This window comes from Antennarius striatus, chromosome 9 (genome assembly GCF_040054535.1).
Source record: "Antennarius striatus isolate MH-2024 chromosome 9, ASM4005453v1, whole genome shotgun sequence".
Classification (NCBI taxonomy): Eukaryota; Metazoa; Chordata; class Actinopteri; order Lophiiformes; family Antennariidae; genus Antennarius; species Antennarius striatus.
The window spans coordinates 1,087,261-1,108,454 of record NC_090784.1 but is presented as its reverse complement, the minus strand read 5'-3'; the positions used below and the strand labels follow the sequence as shown (position 1 = coordinate 1,108,454).

At 41.9% G+C, this 21,194-nt stretch overlaps 1 protein-coding gene across 3 annotated transcripts in view; it reads right to left on the bottom strand.

Moving 5' to 3' along the window:
- Window positions 1–21,194, bottom strand: part of tsnare1 (T-SNARE Domain Containing 1) — a 157,804-nt gene that overhangs the window by 121,301 nt on the left and 15,309 nt on the right. The gene's annotated exons all lie outside the window — the stretch shown is intronic.

Here is a 21,194-nt window from a genome sequence, read left to right as displayed (position 1 = left end):
TGAGAAAATGGTTGTGATTTTGCACATTCACTCATTTTTAGCTGAAGTCTCCAGTTCCATCACAGAGCTGCGGTGTGGGTGGATCGCGGCCTTAGGAAGCAGTGGTGATTGGTTGGCAGCATAGTGTGCGGGTGATGAGGGCTGTGACACGAGTTCTGACCAATCAGGTGAGACCCCCAGCATCCCTGGCCACCTGAGGTCGGGTCTACCCCGTGGCGCTGCCTTTCTGTCCTGAAGCGCGCTGCTGGTTGAAGCTGAGAGAGTCCACATATTTAAGGAAGGACAGCAGCGTTGTGTCCCTTCAGTGGTGAGTGGAGAAGGTCCTCTGGTTGCTGGCACATATATGTGTACATTATATATATATATATATATATATATATATATATATATATATATATATATATGAATTGATGTGGATTAGATGGGAATTGGGTTGCGCTGATCGCGCTAACTGGTAAAGCTAGAGGGGCAATCAGAGGCTGTAGAGCCACATATGTATCTGAGAAGCAACAAGAGTCTACAAACCATCTACATGTATTCGGTGGGCATAGACACTGCTGCCACAAACCCTGCACTCCTTCAGCCTCTGACAATTCTCTCTGATTAGGACAGAACACATGGGAACTGTGTGACACCAACTGTTTTTACTGCGTTTAGAGTTCGTATCAAGAACAAAACGTGCACTCAGTTCCAGAAACTGTGAATAACAAACACGTGAGGGAGATGTCAAAAACCTCCAGTGTGTCCACAGCTACACCGTCCTAAGTAGAGGTCCTATCAGCTAACTGGAACACAACCAGAGGTGTACCATGTGCCCATGGTGGTTATGGGATGTAGTGGTGTGACTAGAATTTCTGCTACCCTTTATTTCTGCCTGAATGATGGTCGGATGGGGGTTGATGAAGAATTGTTTGGACTTGGCAGCATATTAACTATATCCCTGTTCACGTGGCATCATGAGGCTCAATGGTTGTCACTCATTTCCAATAAAATCTCCCGCATCATCTGTACCCTTCAGAAAAAAATAAAACCCACCTCAGACACACAAATCATTGGCTGGAGTGCTCCAGAGTCTTTGGTAATAAAACAGTGTCAAGTATATTAGATCCTAGTAGTACTCTATTTTATTTTGCATATTTAATATAATTAATATTTGCTACATTTATGATTGCATTTATAGGTAAAATTTTATTTAAATTATTTTATTTTGCCATAGTTTTACTCCAGACACCAGAATTAAAGTATGAGTATATGGGTATCTAAGATCAATAGGAAAAAGGAGCAAAAAAAAAAAAAGTTAGAGATTCAGTGACTTTACAGTAAGAAAAACAACTTCATTATTAGAACAATGCATTTTGTCTTGTGGATTTGACTTTGATGACGCCATACGTAAATCACATTTTAACCCTATAATTGTCATAATTATGGGGTTTTGGCAGCATTTGGACATAATTGTCTGAATTCTGTCATGACGGTCAATTCATCATGTGAACATTCGCTTGGCGCATGGCTGGAAAGACACGGATGAAACTCGAATCAGCTGACTCTCAGCAATCAATCATCTGCATCAGGGGTCAGCCCATCATACTGTTCACGTGGCCGATGCACCCCCCCATCCCCCCAGTGACACATTAGCATCCATACGAGCAGGAGCAGGAGTTCGGACTCCAGACTCCGTTGTTGTGGTGGAGCCAGTGACTCTGGCCTGTCGGACTGGCGTTCTGGGTTGGAGGCGGTACAGATGAACAGCTAGAGATTCAGTGTCCACACATTATAGTCAGACAGACTCACTGGACTATGAGGACATTTAATCCGATTAATTTTCATTGAGAAGGGAGATTAATTACTTTTGGCAGTCCATAAACAATCTTGTCTCTGCTTTGACTTCCAGCCCAGTGACTGCACCTCACGGTCCTCTGATGTGTGGACACACACCGCCTCTATCTGCTTTACACACACATTCATGTGCATGCACACAAACATTTGAACTAATTCTCTTAATCACCCTGTTGAGCAACTCACAACAGGACATGTTCATTGAAAAAAAAAAAAAGAACTGAATTGAACAGTGTGTTCCTTCAACCATAAATACAAAACTCTCAGTGCCACAAAATTATCTACATCCTTAAACAGCCTCAGAAAAGATTGTAAGCTATAATTTGTAAGAATGGATATTTTAGGACAGATGTAGAGGCTCAGAAATCGGGGCGAGTTAGAAGGATGAAATAGAAGAAGAGGATTTTGGCAGGAAATAAAATATACGTACACCTCAGCTCACACTGTTTCGTTCTCGATTGGACGTCGGCTTTCAAAACAACAAAAATACACAGAAAAAACAAAATTAAGTTTACATCATTTCAATCAACTTTACATCTGTCAGTGACAAATGTTGGAATACAAAGAAAACACTTCAAGGAACTCTTGACCAGTTTTTTTGAGTGCATTCAACAACAGCAGCCCTGTTGATTATTCACCACTATTTACGTCCGTGACATAAACCACACAATTTAGTGTATATATTGGCATATTTTTAAAAAATGTTTTTTTTTAGTTTTGTAAAAATAATCATATTCCTGCATTTGTTTTATAACCTTAAAAAGGCTTTTATCATTCATTTAAATGAAACATTCACGATGTATGGAAAGCCAAATTGTATTTATAAATTTAAATAAATACATTTTGTATTTATACATTTTTCTGTACTACATTAAAAAATATAATTTCTTTGTAGGCTTAAAAGATATTGTTATTCATTGAAAATACTATACAGTTTTAGCCTGAAGAGAAGAGGCTCCTGTCTCCTGGAACCAATGAATGAAGTAGGATAAAGAATTACCTGTAACTGATTCACTGCTGTTCAGAGCAGAGATCCTGCGACAGCGGATAAAGTCACAATAGAAAACGGATGGATAGAGATCTGCACACAATCATGTTAGAGCACTTTGACCAACCTTTCATGAGCCACAGAATATCACGTTCTATAACAAACATGGAAACGACCAAAAGAAAGACTGGACTCTTATTTCATCAAGAAAAAGAGTTTATTTCCATTTTTTTTCTGTTCTGTAGTCACTGGCATTAGAACATGCACTGGTCTCAACAAAAACATCAGTTTTTGAACAGAAAATTGAGAAAAGCTTTTTTTTGAAAAAAAAAAAAAATTTTCAGGCAAACTTTGATACTGATTGTTTTTTTTTATTTTGCTTTACTGAAAATAAATCAAAAAATACTCTACTATACCTATCTAGGCCTGTTCATTTATGCTTTTTTATTCCTATGCCTACTCAGGCCTTTCTATTTGTATATTCTTGATGGGTTATTTATTATTCTTTCTATTTGGTGTTGTACTACCTTCAATGTGCTGGTGCTCTCTGTGTGCTTTTTCTGTGTTTTGTGTACTTAAAGTGCTGTGGTCACGGGGAGCTGGAGCCTATCCCAGCTGGCATAGGGCATGAGGCGGGGGACACTCCGGGCACGACGCCAGTGTGCCGCGGAGCTACGCACAGACAACCACACACACACACACACACACACACACACACACACACACACACACACACACACACACACACACACACACACACACACACACACACACACATATGCTCCTACGGGCAATTTGGGAACGGCCAATTAACCTGAAGTGAACGTTTTTGGAGGAGGGAGGAAGCTGGAGAACCCGGGGAGAACACCCCCCCCCCGACACGGGGAGAACATGCAAACTCCGCACAGAGCGGGACTCGAACCCGTACCCGTCGTGTTGTGCGGCGACAGCGCCACCCACTGCACCACCGTGCCGCCACTTCTCTACTCTATTAACACTGAAACAAGTGAGCAGTGGTTTGTCCTGTAAAACAACAGAAACCTACACTTAGAAATGTCTTTTCAGGGTAAAATAACAATTTTACAATTATGTAACTATGTTCAACATTTTGACAAAACATGATTTTTTTTCTGCTATCACAGCCATGCTGAATCTAGAGCTCAATGGCAGCTCTATGGATTCCAGGGGTTGCACTGAAGGGGATGTGATTCGCAGCTCCGTCCGTTCGTCCGCTCATTCATCTCAGTCACATCGTCTGATAACAGCGACTCTTTCTCCATGAACCACGATACCTTCTGTGAGCTGCCTGAATTTGTAACTTCCAAAGTTTTGCTATTGTCTCTCTTGTCCCCCCCCTGTCTTCTTTACATATAAAATATGAAGATCTCTCATCCACTACATTGCTGTTGAAGTAAGATATTGATATTAATTAACCCCCCCCCTCCCCCGTGCTTTGAAAAACATAACTGATGTCATTGACAGTCAGTGACTTAAGAGCAGCCAGGACTGCAGTCAAATATATTTAACGTACATATGTTTTGCAACTAAGCTAAATGGAAAACACTATTAACAAAATGACTTTGGCATGCAACACTGACCAAACTACCCTCTAAATGGTTTACATGCTGAATTCAGTGTCATAATCAGTGAGAGGAAAGAGGGCCAAACACAGGCTCAGAGCTGAGGAAAGGACACAGGTTTATCTACAGGGGTAAATGCAAAGGGGGGAGGTGGAGGAGGAAGCAGGAATCAAGAAGGGGATCCAGGCCATCGGGGACTGGGGAAGGCAGAGGAACCGAGGCGTGAGGGAATGGAGGCAGGAGGTGGACAGCTGGGACCAGCGAGCCAGGGTAGGAATGGATCTAGGGAGGCTGCAGAAGAGGAATTGGGCTGTTCCACAGATGCGAAGGACACGTAGGGTTAAACCAGGAAGGTAACGAGGGAAAACAGACAAATAAGAACAAGAGAAGACTGTCGGCAGCCGGTGTGACTAGATGTGAACTCCAGAAAATAGGGTTCTGGGCCACCATCACTACAGAGTCCAGGGCTCTGGTTAACTCAGTCCTGCTCATTGGTCTACGGATGAAAACTGGATGACAACCTGACCGACGCTCTGAAAGCTGAACTGAAAGTTTCCCAGACCTGCGACTTGAAGTGAGGACACGGATCCGAAACAATGTCTGAGGACAACAGAGTCTGAATACATGATGCACCAGCATCTTGTCAGGTGGGCCATTGCCAGGGGGTGTCTGAGCATTATGCTGAGCATTAAGGCAGGCATGATGGTGTCAGGGCTCAGCAGAAAGTGAGCCTGGTTTCGGAGCCCGGACTGTATTTGATAGTAAAATTGAATCAATTGAAGAACAATGCCGACTGTTTTTTGGGGAATTAAGGCACTTGACTGAATGTCCTCAAGACTCTCGCAATCCCTCCACATCAGGAAGTAAAAGAACCACCTCTTCAAGTCAATGCCTCCACTCTACCAGGGCTAGCTTAACCGCCAGCAACTCCCGGTTCCCCACGTTGTAGTTGTCCTCAGTCAGAGTGAGTCTCTGAGGGGGAAAAAAAAGATGTTTCTGGGTGGATTTGTCATGCTGGGACAGAACTACCCAAAGCCATATCGGAGGCATCCCCCTCCAGAATAAAGGTCTGACTTGAAGCACTTCTTGAGAAGATAGCAAAAAGCATCTGAGATGAAACGAGTCAAGATGGCCAGGATGGCGCTGTACTCCTTGGTAAACCTCCAATAAAATTTGGCACAACTCATCTTAGTGAAGCAGGAACTGACCACTCTGACAGCCTTAATCTTGTCTGTGTCTGCCTCTACCTGCTCACTCTTGATGACATAACCCAGTAATGGAATGATGCAGAGTGAACACAAAGGTATTTATGAGAGCCTCATCTGGAAGGTTATTCCTACAGTAAGGGGCGGGTCTCTGAGCCAAAAAGGACCATTTCCAGGAAGTGGTCAAGCTTGAGTGCTGTAATATGTAAGTCTGTAGTAGGGATGGGCTTCAAAAGGTCTGAAACACCAAAATGATTTTCAGCATGGAAGAGATCTGATCCATCACTCAGTCTGTGAACCTTCAGATGACTGGAAACTCTCATGAAACAGGAAGAATTTCTCTAACAGACCCAAAGGTACTTGGTTCAAAACCACACCGATGTCAAAGTATTGGTGGACATTCCCAAGTCCCCCTCCTGCGCAGTGCCAAGGTGCCATGGAGCAAGGCATCAAACTCCACAAGCTGCTCATAGGGCACTACACCATCGTTTCTCTTCATTAACTGCATGTCTATGTGTGTGTGTGTGTGTGTGTGTGTGTGTGTGTGTGTGTGTGTGTGTGTGTGTGTGTGTGTGTGTGTGTGTGTGTCTGTGTGTGTCTGTGTGTCTGTGTGTCTGTGTGCACGAAAAATATATTAAATTGAAAAAAAAATAGCTTTATCCTTTTTTCTGTTGCAGTGGATACTGAAAGACACGGTGAGGTTGCCCTGCGTTTGCCCCGGCGTCAGAGGAATAAACACTGTAATGGGTTGGGAATGGGTCCATATTGCTCTTTAAACTTTAAAAATGCAACAGCACTGGTTGGTAAACATGTGAGATGTGTGTGGGGGGACATGGGGGTGAGTGACTGACCAGAACCTCTCTGAATGAACGCGACAGGCTTGGCTGTGGTGCCGCTGGAGAAAGTCTGCCAGGAACAGTGACTGTCAGACTCTCTGCTGGAATGACTGCTGGACCAGCAGAGCCAGCTGTTCCCTTATCAGAGGTTCTGCGTGTGTTTGGGGGCGCGCCAGTACACAGTGGAAGCACTGCCGTTTAGTCGTTAGATTAATGCTAATGTTCACCAGTCATACACGTCTAATGGTTGTGAAGCTGAACAGAGCGGTTATCTGTTGTCATGTGTTCACTGCTAGAGATGATAAATCAATCTCCTGTTGGGGTCCACAGGGGGGCCCCTGTGACGCTCTCTGTGGAAGCTGTGGACATTAGCTTAGCTTCACAGTTGGACTTTTTCTTATAGTGTTCTTTTTCATGTCTGGCTACTCAAAGTATTGTACAATACACACCTTTATCTTTCATACAGTGTTGGTGACACACACACACACACACACACACACACACACACACACACATACCAGTGGAACAGCTACTGGGAGCAATTTCAGGTTCTTCATCAGGTGGACTGCTGGGTTTGGGATTGGATCATCGACCATCTGATGGCAGACCATCACTTTATCACTGAGCCACAGCTGCCTCAAACCGTCATGAAACGTGATGCAGAGCACTCCAAGCACATTGTAATGAATTTTGGTAGAAGGTAGGGCACATTGGAGGGGGGAATCCATTTTTGAGGTGGATCCTCACGCCCCAGCCAGCTGGGATAGCCCCCCGCGACCCGAGACAGCGGATGAGGAGGTGAATCGATGGATGGATGTTCTTTTCAAGATATTTGTCAAATCATCCACATATTAAAATGTGTTGGTTTGCTAACTGTATTATTACACAGGTTCTGTTGTGTTACTGTAATTATGTGTCTGGATACCTCAAGTCGGAGTTATGTTCCATAAAAATCACATGATGTCAATTAGCATATGTACAAATAATTCATTACAGACAATATACTTCATAGAAGGACACACAGTCAACACGCATTCAAAGTGTATGTATGGAGTCTGTTGTTCTTCCCCTTTAATCACTGATGAATGCCGTGTCTATCCATTCAGGTGAGAAGTTGTTTTGTTGTTTTGTCTGTTTATTTTTGTTTTTTAATTCTATTTATTTATTTATTGGCTATAGGTACATTTAAATAAAATATTGTACATGCAGCTGTTCAGGCCCTTGGAGTGTTGTTTTTTTTTTTTTTTTGGTAACAAAGCAGTTATTGTGCTCTGTCTTTTTGTCCTGCTTAGAAAATAGGATGCACTGTAAAAATCAAACATTTCTTCATCTTATCAATTTTACAGCTAACAGTGATTTTCTTTGCACAGGAAAAGCCAGTTTTGAATTGCGACAGTTCTCTCACAGAGAAAATTAGACCCTTACGCTGGTTAACAGAGTGCAACTAAAGCAGAGCTTTGTGAACCCCTGTGTGACACCGCAGGACACAGAAGGATGGTAAATACGGGCCTAGCAGGGCAGAATGACTGGATCCACAGCCACTCTCCACCCCCACTGCTTTCCATTCACTCCCCCACTCTTTTCACAGCTGTCATTATCAGCAACACAGAGCTTAGCTTAACCGAAGCAGGCAACTGAGCAGAAATAAGCCTACATATGGGACACAAAAGCAGAGTTTATCACAAAAAGTGAGGTCCAACCTGAGGCAGAACTGTATCTGAGCGTGTGTGTGGAAGAACATTCTGTTAGATTCGTTTGAATACGAACATGAACACCGTCCACATTAACCAAATCAACATTTCTCAGCTTGTAAATTATTCATCAAAAAAAAAAAAAAAAGATGTTTACTTTGTTCTAGGTTTGCTGAAGCGGATTGCATGACATTATATTTATCTGCAGTGGTAAATTCTATTTTGTGGTTTGTTTAGGATGGGTATGGGTGGTAACCTTGGGACAGAGGTATGTACCCCCGCACCCAGGACGAGGTCATCATTACATATGTTGGATCACATTTCAACCCTTCCTCTGTTCCTTTCTCACGGCGTGGATAAAGAGCTGGAGAAAGCTGAATAATAAACTGTCCAGAATATGAAATAGTTTTATCTTCAGGAATGGACCTCTACTTTAAAATAGGCACTGCACCTGAGTCTTGTTTGGATATAAGGAAAGGTGTCCATCCTTTTGTTCGTTTTCAACCACCTATACCGATCAGAGTGGCAATGGCAGCAGTTTGAACAGGGAATCCCAGATTCTAATCTATCCAGAAAACTTTCCTCAACTCCTCTGGGGGGGTCACAAGGTGCTCCTAAGCCTCAGGACCTCCCAGATGGACATGCCTGGAACACGTCCAGAGGGCATCCTGGTCTGGAGTCAAAAAAAGGCAGTTTTATATGTGTGTGTGTGTGTGTGTGTGTGTGTGTGTGTGTGTGTGTGTGTGTGTGTGTGTGTGTGTGTGTGTGTGTGTGTGTGTGTGTGTGTGTGTGTGTGTGTGTTGATGACAAAAAATTTCAGAGTGGCCAAAGGCTCATTTGATCATAGCCACATGACTATCAGTGGTCGACATGACGTCAGTCAGACATGCTGGTCCTTCACACTGAATGGTCAGACTGTCAGGTCAGGACCGACCTTCACCAGCCTGGACAATCTGCTCCACCTGGTGTCCAAAGCTCTCCGATACCAACTCTAATGGAGGCTCCTTGTTTATTCCACACACTCCATTTGATTAAAGTGACTTCATCATGTTAATGGATTTATAAATGTTCAGACACGATTCATTTACTACAGAGGAATGTCTGTTGGAGTCAAAGTCCCTGAACGACTCAACATGTCGCTTAGGATGTTCAGTAGTATACTCAACATCCTGGTATCGTGACCACGTGACCGTCATGTGTCTGTGACAGAAAGTGATTTCTCCAAAACAGTAATGAAATAATAGTAAATAATAATAAAACTGAGTTTTATAGTTCTAAAGAAAATTTCAGAAATGTGTTCTATATCAGCGATCTCCAACCTCTTTATCTCGACGGACGGGTTTCATCTAAGACAATATTTTCACGGACTGGTCTTCATTTGCTCGATAATCGTTAATGACGCCAGGACAGCTGTAGTCTGATAATAAATCGTCCGCAGTGGTTTTATTTAAAATGTAGACATCAACAGACAATAAACAAACTTTTTTTCATAAATTGATAATCAACATCTCTATTTCGTCTCTGTAAACGAAATAATTATGAAACATAATTACATTAAAAACTCGATTCAAATGACTGCACTGATGAGGTTTATTTTGAAATTTCGCGGTCCGCGGGTTGGGGACCACTGTTCTATATGGTCCACTTGGTCTGTGTTATAACCCACATCATGTTCCTGTAAGGATAACTGGGCGTGGGTTCTCTAGGGTTAATTATCTATCACTCATCCATTCCACTCACTCTCTCTTTCTCCATATAATTATATATATATATATATATATATATATATATATATATATATATATATATATAATATATATATATTATATATATATATATATATATATATATATATATGTTTCGAAACCCACAATCTCCACAGATATCAAGACTAGAAAGCTCCTCACCATGCATGAAGGGTTTCACCCCAAGTCCAACACCCTGAGGCTGTACACTAAGTGGAAAGAGGGAGGCCGAGGACTAGTGAGCATCAGGGCCACTGTCCAGGATGAGACATCAAAAATCCAAGAGTACATCAGGAAGATGGCCCCAACAGATGAACTGCTCAGTGAATGCCTTAGACAGCAGAAACCTGAGGAGGAAGAGGAGGAGGAGGAGACAACATGGAGGGACAAGCCCCTACACGGCATGTACCACCGTCAGATAGAGGAAGTGGCTGATATCAAGAAGACCTACCAATGGCTGAATAAAGCTGGACTGACAGACAGCACAGAGGCACTGATCATGGCAGCACAAGAACAGGCCCTAAGTACAAGGGCAATAGAGGCCAATATCTACCACAGTAGATCTGCAGGCTATGTAAAGAAGCCCCAGAGACAGTCCAGCATGTGGTAGCAGGGTGTAAGATGCTCGCCAGCTCAGCCTACATGCAAAGGCACAACCAAGTAGCTGTGATAGTGTACAGGAACATCTGTACCCGGTATGGACTAGAAGTACCCTAATCCCAATGGGACATACCACCAAAGGTGGTCGACAAGGCTAAGATCCTGTGGGACTTCAGCTTCCAGACCGACAAACAGCTGCTGGCTAACAAACCGGACATAGTGGTGATGGACAAAGAGCAGAAGAGAGCAGTGGTGATAGATGTGGAGATTCCAGCTGACGCCAACATCAGGAAGAAGGAACACGAAAAGATTGAGAGTGTAAAGGGTTGAAAGAACAGCTGGAACAGATGTGGAAGGTTAAGGTTAATGTGGTCCCCGTGGTAGTAGGAGCACTTGGGGCAGTGACCCCCAAACTGGAAGAGTGGCTCCAGCAGATTCCTGGAACATCATCTGAAGCTTAATTCCAGAAGAGTGCAGTCCTAGGAACAGCTAAGATACTGACAGAACCCTCAGACTCCCAGGGGTCTGGTAGAGGACCGGAGCTTAAGGATGACACACAGATACCACCCCAGAAGAGTGAGAGGGACATTTATTACATATATGTACTGTGTGTGTATATATATGTAATAAATGTATATATATATATATATATATATATATATATATATATATATATATAAATAAATATATATATATATATATATATATATATATATATATATATATACTGTATGCACAACATGCAGGACTGCAGAGTTTATGGCTATTGTGACCATAAACTTAAAAGAAACCTCTTCAGAAAAGAAAAGAGGGATGAACTCCAAACTGCTGCGGTCCTCTGCTGTTGGAAAGTGTCTCTGATTCATCCCCTCTTTATAGTCAGCCCACCGGCTGACACAGCCAAACTTAAGTATTGCTCATGTGTGTTTACTAAAGCCTGCTCCCCTGTTCCCAGTCTAATCTGAGGCCATTCTATCAGCACTGCCACCCTTTGAAAACAACCATCAGCCAGAGGAGGGAGAAGAGAGAGGGAAGGAAAAAAAAACCACCTCTGGCCAGTGAAATTGCCTTGTCACACAAAAACGAATCATTATTGAGATAAATCACTGCATTCAATTCCATAACTACAGTCTGCCTCTGTCCCGTCCAGTGGCAGCTGCCTTCCAGACACCGCTACACGCAGAGCCAGGAGGATCGACCGCCTCCGGTACGGTAAATTTAGAACGCTTTAATTAGTTCCATGTAGTTTAATTTGACACATTTGGTTTAAAACAAGACAGAAAACACAGTATGTTGTAGGAATCCTTCTGAAGTTGTGTTTGTGGTGTCGTCCTAAGCTGGTCAAAACACAGAAACGTGTTTATGTAAGTTTATCGTTTCTACAACTTGCTTCTACATGGTTCTCATTGGTGGATCAGTCATTATGGAATGGGAATCGCACTCAGAACGTGTTACAAATAAACTACAACGTGTTTTTGTAACTTCATAAAATGTGTAGAATCACAACGGTTCAACGCAATTTAATACATATAACTTAATAATATTGGTAATAATATACAGTGATACCTCTGTACTCGACCGCCTCTATACTCGACCAAATCGGTGCTCGACCAAAAAATTCGAGTAGAAAATGTATCGGACCCCGAACAGATTTTCGGTACTCGACTAGCCGAGTCGACCCGAACGCGCTCCTCGGCTGCGCTCCTCGGCCAGCGGGTAAGCGTCAGTTCGACTCAGACCGCCAGCGGAGTAACACGTACGCAAATTACGTACGCAAAGACGTACGGAAATTATAGCAAAATATGAAAGTGGTGTACGAGCCATTTCCACTATGTTGAAGCAGAAGCAACTGACAATGGACAGGTTCCTTCTTAAAGAAAAGAGGAAGGCTACTGCCCAGCCAGATTCACCTCCACGGAAGAGAGAGAGAAGGGAGAAAACCCCTGGAGGCGCGTTACCTAGCGTCATCATGGAAGGGATTCCCCTTCCATGATGACGCTAGTGCCATCAACCGCTCTCTAAAACGTAAAGTAAATTATACAAAATGGTTTGAAATGCTTTATCTTTATCATGTACTTCTTGTGCACATTTACGTCTTCATTGTTGTTTAGATACACGTTCTTATAATATTTTAGGTATTTTTCTAAATGGTAAGAACGGATTAAAATACTTTCCATTATTTCTTATGGGAAAATTGGTTTCGGTGGTCGAACAAATCGGTGCTCAACCACCACCTCAGAACGGATTATGGTCGAGTACAGAGGTATCACTGTAATATTAGACATCTATCTAAATATATATACAGTGCGCCCTCACACATTTGTGCATCAACGGTCGCAACTTCATCTCATCGCGGATTTTTAGGAGGAAGTCACGTGATACCGTACACGCATTCTATTGGCTGACAAGTCCAAACCATCTGTCTGGCCTCTCTGGCTTCAGTCAATATCAAATAATAAATACTAAAGAACTCAGTACATACATGTAAAAATATAGCTAAGGAATAAAGTAAGTTGAGGTTCCATTATCCAATCAGCAGCAGCTCTGTGTAAGGCGTGTCTAGGAGGTCCAAATCCTGAGTAAATGTTTCCACAGTTGGGAACAGACTCGAAGTATGTTCACATAATTTTCCTATTATTTTTAATGCAATGATTTTTCACACTGTTACTGAGGAGTACACCCATTTGCATATGTATTTACAACAATATGTGAAACGACATACAAAGGAATAATAATCACTTTGTTAAATCGTTCACAAAATATTCAACTTTAGGATCAGTGCTTTCAGAGCGCCAGTGAACGTCTGCAGAAACAGTCACATTATTCTCCATCCAAAACAGATGTAGATATTTTAATTGAAGTTGTTCCACTGATATGTAAAGAAAAACAAAACACAGCATAAAGCAAAGGAATGTAAGTTTAACAAACTTCTTGGATTTAAAGTATTTAAAAACATATTTATGCAAACGACATTATAATAAGTAAGCAAATCTGCTAAATCTTGAGCACGGCTGCAAACTTCATGCTCATGAAAGACATGAAACTGATTTAATTTTTACATAAAAATCCTTCCATTATAAAGGCTAATTGTGAAAACTCAATGCTGTTGCTCAGTGCTATTTTTTATGCTAATCTTGCATCAGTACATAATGTCTCAAAGACTAGCAAATAGCATTTACATATTTGTTAATGAATACAAGCTCACGTCTGATCCACAGCCACACGGCTAATGGCAGCAGACGCGTCGCAGGCAGCAGTTAGCGCTCTGACATTCCCTTTATCTCCTTCACCCTGCAGATCACATTAAGTCGCCACACAAACAAGCGTTTTGATCTGCGACCTTCCCTTTCCTTTCTCCATAATAGCAGGAGAGATTGGCAAGAACAAAACAAATCATTTGGAGGGGGGGTTGATGGGACAAAACAATGTGTTTTCTGCATTTATTGTGTCTCAGATTTGGTCTCCAGCTGGCAGAACGCTGTGACAGGAGAGGTGGAGCTTCTGACTGTCATTAACACGTATGACGGCCTGTCTGCATGTAGTACTCATGTTGTACTGACTGCATATTAAGGTCTGAATTAACGTACATCATCAACTTTATGGTCATATATTCTGTGATACAGCATTGACTCCTAGTATTCCATCAGTATGACCATCCTGTTAAACAAATGATTATGTCATACAATAATACACCTTATCCATGTCACATGACCGCATGGATCACACCTTCACTGACCTACTTCCATGTCCATGTCCCAGGAACAGCTAAAGATTTTTTTTTTAATAAAAGTTATGTTACCTTGTACATTTTTACACAAAGTGTCAATTTTGTTTAACATGATTTTGAGGAAAAAAATGGATATAAAAACACTAAATGTTCTACCTAGTGTGGATGAGGAGCAGATTGTGTGAGAGAAGAGCCTGCAGGAGGAGGACGAGGAGGATTTATCTCTATCATCATGTGATGGCTGAAACCTGAAGCAGCATTTTACTGAAATGTAAATGTAACTTAAACAGAGTGAACACAGAGAGACATGCATGGATGAATGGAAATAGTCCTGAAGTCATCTACAGTTTTGGCTTCAGTGGTCTTTGTGATTGAACGGGGGTTTGTAAGCTAACAGGTAAATGGAGTAACTCAAATTCAAATAAAATTTAATTTTCATAAATCTTCCAGTTGCATATCCCTGTGGTTGACCACTCGTGTAAAACAATAAAGATGTCAGTTTAATCATGTAATAGCACACGACCCAAACCACAGAGAGCGGAAGAATCGTCTGCCTCAGTCGCCATGAGACAGTCTGGAGAGATGCAATGCATTGTGGGGAGTTCAGTAATGCAGTTCAGGGAATAAAAAAAATGCAGACTCTTTTCAGATTCAACGTAAGCATGTTGAGCAGTATGAATGTACGGTAGTACATTCTTAATTGAGCCTATAAAACCCTGTTGGTTATAGTAACAGCACTGGGATTAGTCAGCAGGTTGGTGGTTCAGACAGTGAAGTAACACAAGCACGGCGCTCAGGATGCAGCGGCCACTATCTGACTGGATGAAGCCGGTCCGTCGGTGCTTCTATCACACCCAACTCTCTCTGCAGTTTAATTGGAACAACTTCTATAATTGGGTTTGGAAAATAGTCCATCTGGCAGCTGATAAGCTGAGAAGCAACCCCTTCGCCAAAGAAACAGAAGTAAATCAGCAGCAGCTATTTGTAGTGTCCCAGACCCACCAGCCAATAGTAGCAGGGGTGGGGGGGGTGTTAACTCTCAGACATCCCTGTGTTACCGATGAACAACTGAAGTTTGAGATACGACTGCAGGTACATTAATATGGGATTTTCACCTTTGCTTAAGTTGAAGTTTTAAATACGTGAAGTCAGTTTTTCAGGCAACAATTTGCTCAATGTGACCACAGTGGATCAATTCTGGGAGCATTTATTAGAAGTCTTGTAACAGCTGCTTAGGTTGACTCACTATTTATTTATATGAAGATGCCAACCTCAAATTTCTACCATTAAAAAAAAAAAATCCTAAATACAGTACCTCAATTAAAATATTCCCTGAAAGTCTAAAAAATTGATGGTGTTTATTTTATTATTTTTGTCTTTAGTGAACATTAACAGCGGTAGATTTCAATAGTATTTTACTTTAGTCCTTAGAATAATACTTTTATCTCTACTCCAATAGAAGTTAAAAACAGATGTCAATTTCAGTGGGAAACCATTAATACAGACCCACAACTGAATAAGACAATAACTTGTAGTAAAATGTGTATGTTCACTGGTCTTTACTTAATCTGTCATGACAAGTGACAACTGAGTCATTATTTCTTCTCAAGTTGAAACTGGGTCTTTTTGACAACAAGGATGTGTTACAGTAGTGATTTGTGGTCTGGAAGAACATAACAAGAATCACATGGACTTGCTTGGATTTGAATGCCCAGTTCACAAAGCTACACGTGTTAAGACTGTTCCTGATGGGTTTCTGCTCCTTGGCCGTTCTTGTAGGGATGTCTCGGGCCCTGCGGTTCAGGGTTCAGATAAGCCCTATCTTGTGCTGCAGTGGATTATGGGACTTAAAAAGAAGATAAAGAGGGAACCCATGGCATAGCTGCATCTCTGACTGTGGAACTTTTTTCTGCACTGGATAGAGCTTGTGGTCAGACAGAGTCCAGCAGAGGGCCAGCAGCAGAGGTGATGTGTATTCTGTTTGGTACTAGATGTTTTCTCTTAAACTCTGTGGTTGGATTGCAGGTGAAAAGATGTGATGTCATAGGACACCATGGACTCATCTGGGTCACATTTGATTTCTTTGGCATTGAAAGCAAACTCCTGGGGGTTTCACCAAGTTTTCACTTGCTGAAACCCATTGAGATCCATGATAGAAAAGTACCAGAGAGAAACATAGCTGTGCTATGGTTTGGCTGCATCTCCTTTAATGGCCAATTTGCATGTGGAAGAGACAGAAAGCAAAGCTTTGATCTCTTCACAGGAACAGCACCCAGTCATTGGTTCAGGTATGTGGACGACACCTGTGTTAATATCAGGACACAAAAAGTGGAGGCATTTACAGACCACCTCAACACAATGGATTGCAACAAGTTCACCTGTGAAGATGTTAAAGGCAACGCCCTGCTCTTATTGGAGTGTTCAGTAGACCTGGACATACACTTGTGTTCAAAATAATAGCCGTCCTTTATTATTAGCAAGATAAATCACTTTTTATGTTACAATTTCAACTTCTACACCGTTAGTAACTTTCTGGAGGGTTTAGTAAAGGTATAGAAAACCAACATGCCTGCCGTACATGCTGCTGATTCGCTGAAACAGAATGAGGGGTTCAAGGGGTGAGTTCAATTAGGGAGGACGTTGATTCTGTGAAAAAAAAGGTGTTAACAGGTAGTCCTTACTTAAGGATCAAGGCAACTGACATTCTATATGCTGGCTGTGTATTTGTCCTGAAAAACCAAGTAAAAGGGGTGGCAGTGTCTCAGCGGTAGATCGGGTCGTCCAATGATCCAAGAAAGGAGGTTTGATTCTCGCTCCCGACCAGCCTTCCCTGGAGTGTGAGCTGACGGTGGGAGGTGTCAGCTTACCTCCCGGTCAATGCGGAGGCGCCCTTGAGCAAGGCGCCAACCCTCCCTACAAGCTGCTAATTTGGGGCGCACCCCGAAGTTGCTGCCCCCTGGACTATTTGTTGTTTTACTAATTGCATGCCTACAGGCCCCTAGTGTGTTGTTTCAGGGGCCTGTACACAACATTCTATGCACTGTCTAATACATATATGCATGTACTGTTTAGCTGAGTGTAAAGATAATTTCCCTGTGGGCGATAATAGACTTTCGTCTTCTTCTTCTAAAGACACTGGTATTATTTTGAGCATAACTGTAATTGTCCACCACCCACTGCAGCACAAGTTAGGTGTGATCAACCACAGTGCCTCAAATACCCCATGGTCAAGGGGCAGAAACCCATCAGGGATGTTCTCGAGACATGTGGCTGTCTGAACTAGGCATTTTTCAAGACCAACAAATCCAACACGAAAAACAATCAATAGGAATGGAAGGACAAATGAAAACCAGTCATCATACATGGCTGGAGTTTCAGAAATATTCAAGAGGTTGAATTCACATAAGAGTCAACACAGGAGAGACAACTCCTCAGGACTAGACTCAGTCCACCTGCACCTGAAAGACACAGACCACTCCTTTGAGGTCCACCATGGCAGATGGTCTAAAAGTGGAGATAAAGAAGACATTTTTGTCCAACTGGAGAACCCATCTCTGTACAGAAGAGGATGATGAAGACACCATCAATCAGTCACCTGCACTGTCGTACTGACCTGATCTTCTGGACTTACTAGGCCTGGATGGCTGAAAACCTACACAGATGTGATTTGCAGTATTTCATTATTGCTAAAGTAAGCTAATTGCTGCTAGCTGTGGAGAAGAGAAGCATTACAATGAGAATTGCTAAAGAAATGGCCTCAGTAGGAGAGGAATGGCAGTGCAGTCAGCAGGAGTATCCTACGCATGTCCCACTGGTATAGTGTGGAACATTAAACATCACATCATTGTAAAAAGAAAACCACTCTCACTATTATCGTGGTTTTGTAGCGTATGTGTTTTGAACAGCTACCAACTTTTTTTTCTTCTTTTATCAATTAGTGTTGTAGATCATTAATGTGAGGGGAACATTTTGAGAAAGCATTATTGAATTTTGGTTGGAAATGAAATGTGAAAAGCATCGTTGTTATCACAGTTCTTTCACACTAAAAAAAAGTCCTATATATTGCAGAGCAGGGCCATTTTTCCAAGGAAACCATTCCCCAATCCCCCAGCACCTTTTGGAACCATTTCAACAAAATTGAACTTCAACCCTGATAATAATGTTTGACAGACAAGTCTCCAAAAGCAATAGTAGCATGTAGAACAGGTTGCATCAATTACAGTTATGATGGTTCTATGTTTGTCATAATAAATGTTATCTGTTGAGCTATCTGTGTGTAGTCATGCTGCCCAAATTTTCTTTATTTTAGTTCGGCTCTAATATTTTGACTTTGCTTGTTTTCCACCAAAAAGTGGAAAAGGGATCACAAGTACCACTGAACATGATACACAGGAAGAGAAAAGTCAGGGTCATTAAATACACATTTTCTTTTCCATAATTTATTCGTAATTAGTGACTTGGAAAATGACTTCATTTTTATTATTCACATAGGACGTATTCCTTCTGTCCTCCTCGTGAGCTGCATCCATTTGGTTGTCTTTAATTATTTCAGCTTCAAATCAGATATTAGCAGCAGTCTGTGTGTATATCTAAGTGAAATTAGCGACAGCTTAATTAGGCACATGTGGACACATTTCACAGAGCTCATCCAGATGATTATCCATAACATTTATTAGAAGGAGAGTCCAGACATTCCACAACGCGACAGCATTGCTTCAATGGAAGGTGACCTTGAGCCTGTAGACTAAAGCACTTCACTGCTTTCATTTGTTTGAAAGGACCAAAAAGGTTGTCTTCTCTCAGCTTAGTTGATTAGATTGTCAATGGCAGGATGAAAGTTTTTTGGCTCAAAAGACTGCCTCGCATGCCTAAGGACGGCAGAATGGGGGGGAGGCGACGGTCCTAAGGAGAAACTGTTCATGATTCTACAAACTCCTCTGACTAATTTGTGCATTAGAACGGTTTCTGTCTCATTTTCTTCAGACTCTCTCCCTCCTGCTCCCAATCTGCAGTGGCCTTTATTTAAAGGACAGTGGAGCGTGCAGCAGACTTTATCTGCCTGCTTTTTGGGGGGTTTTTTCTTCGACCTTTGTAAAAAGTAGCTATTAGGTTACCTCAGGGTTGTGGAAAACACTCTGCATACCTCCGTTAAAGTCAAGACTTTTCAAAAGCTATCTCAGCTGGTTATATATTTAGAATTGTGGCCCTTGAAACAGAAATGAAAAAATACCATAAAGTGTTTAAGTTAAGGCTGAGACATATTAAAACCTTAAGTCAGATCAACATATTTTCATTCAACTGAGGCCTGAAAACCAAATATACTGTGTTGTGGGAGAATAAATTATCCAGAACACCTTACTTTAAACAGATGGAGGAAAATATTTTTGCTTGATTTAAATGTTTACCCTTTGATCGTGTCTTAGAAGAAGCGACACTGTGGACGATGGAGAAATAAACATGTCACTAATCTTTTCTCAAATGTAACCATGCTGTTTTGATGCCTAAAACAAAATACTGTTTCACATTAAGCACATGTTCCAAAGGCTTTGTGGCAGGAAGACTTGGCAGGTGTTCCTCAGACTGTAGGGGTACCATGTGCTTCCAGTCACTTTGAAAAATGGGCAAGATGAGATAGAAACTAAGTTATTCTCATGTCAGAACGACATGCATTATGTTCAACTGCTTTTACAGACTCTTGACTAGTAAATGGAATGATTGACAAATTCAGTAGTGTCCCTTAGAGTGACTTTAAGTGAAGATGAACGACATGGACAAAATGTAACATTGGGGATGATGTGTCTGTTACACTAGAATAGGGTATATTTAAAGGGGTCCTATTATGAAAATCACACTTCTTCAGGTGTGATTTTCAGGTCTTCAGGTCTACATATACACAGTGGTCCTCCCTAACCCGACCAACTCCTAGAATCTGACAAATGCTTCCTGCATCAATAGATATTTGGAGTTTTAAGAATTCATGGCCCGGAACGAATCAAAACAATCAGATTCCTAGAATGGCCATTCGTGACGTATATTACGTCACAGACTGCACTCTGTGATTGACAATATTGATTGATTGACATGCCCAAGAGCGTGGCAATCCCCAAAGGGGGGGTTCGTTTAGGCTACGGTAGCGTTGTGTGGTAACGTCCTAGCTCAGAGCTACACACTGACAAGCTGTTGGACTCAGCTAGCATTTGCTAACTAGTTAGAGGTCGACTTCAGTTGTGTGTGTGAGTGTGTGTGTGTGTGTGTGTGTGTGTGTGTGTGTGTGTGTGTGTGTGTGTGTGTGTGTGTGTGGTTCGTGATCAGGCTCCGGTTGCGGTGTGTGGTAACGACCTGGATCAGAGCTACATACTGAAAGTTCCTCACAAACTGTTGAATTCAGCTAGCATTTGGCTAAATAGTTAGCAGTCAGTGTGAGTGTGTGTTCTCCCGAGGCTATCCCAGCATCACAGAGAACACATAACCAGTTACACATTAATTACTAATTCAGAACAATTGTCTGTTTTTGGTGAGTGAAAGCAGCTTTAGCTCTTCTAAGTGATCGGAGAGCTAAGTGTAACCACACACACACACACACACACACACACACACACACACATACACACGAGAACACAAGACAGAAACTTGGTCTTACTGGTAAAATCCCATGTTTCGTTAGCTTAGCTCCCTTGTTATCCAGCATCTCTCATTGTCCATGACGATGTTCAGAAAACACAGCTCTAACAATCACTTCACCGCTCTGAAGCGGGATGGAATGATGTCACCGGCCGGTCTGATCATGTTTACACAATGAGCCACAAGTCTTTGTTCAGCAAAGACGAAGCAGGTCCACGCTTAGAAATCAACCGATATATCATGAAAAACAAGAGTGGAAAACACGAGAACTAGAGCGAAATATGTAGCGCTGAAGTTACTGGAAGTTAAAAACGAACGTGAACGCGGGGGGAGGGCAGTGTTGATTGGTCATCTCAGAAGTGGGA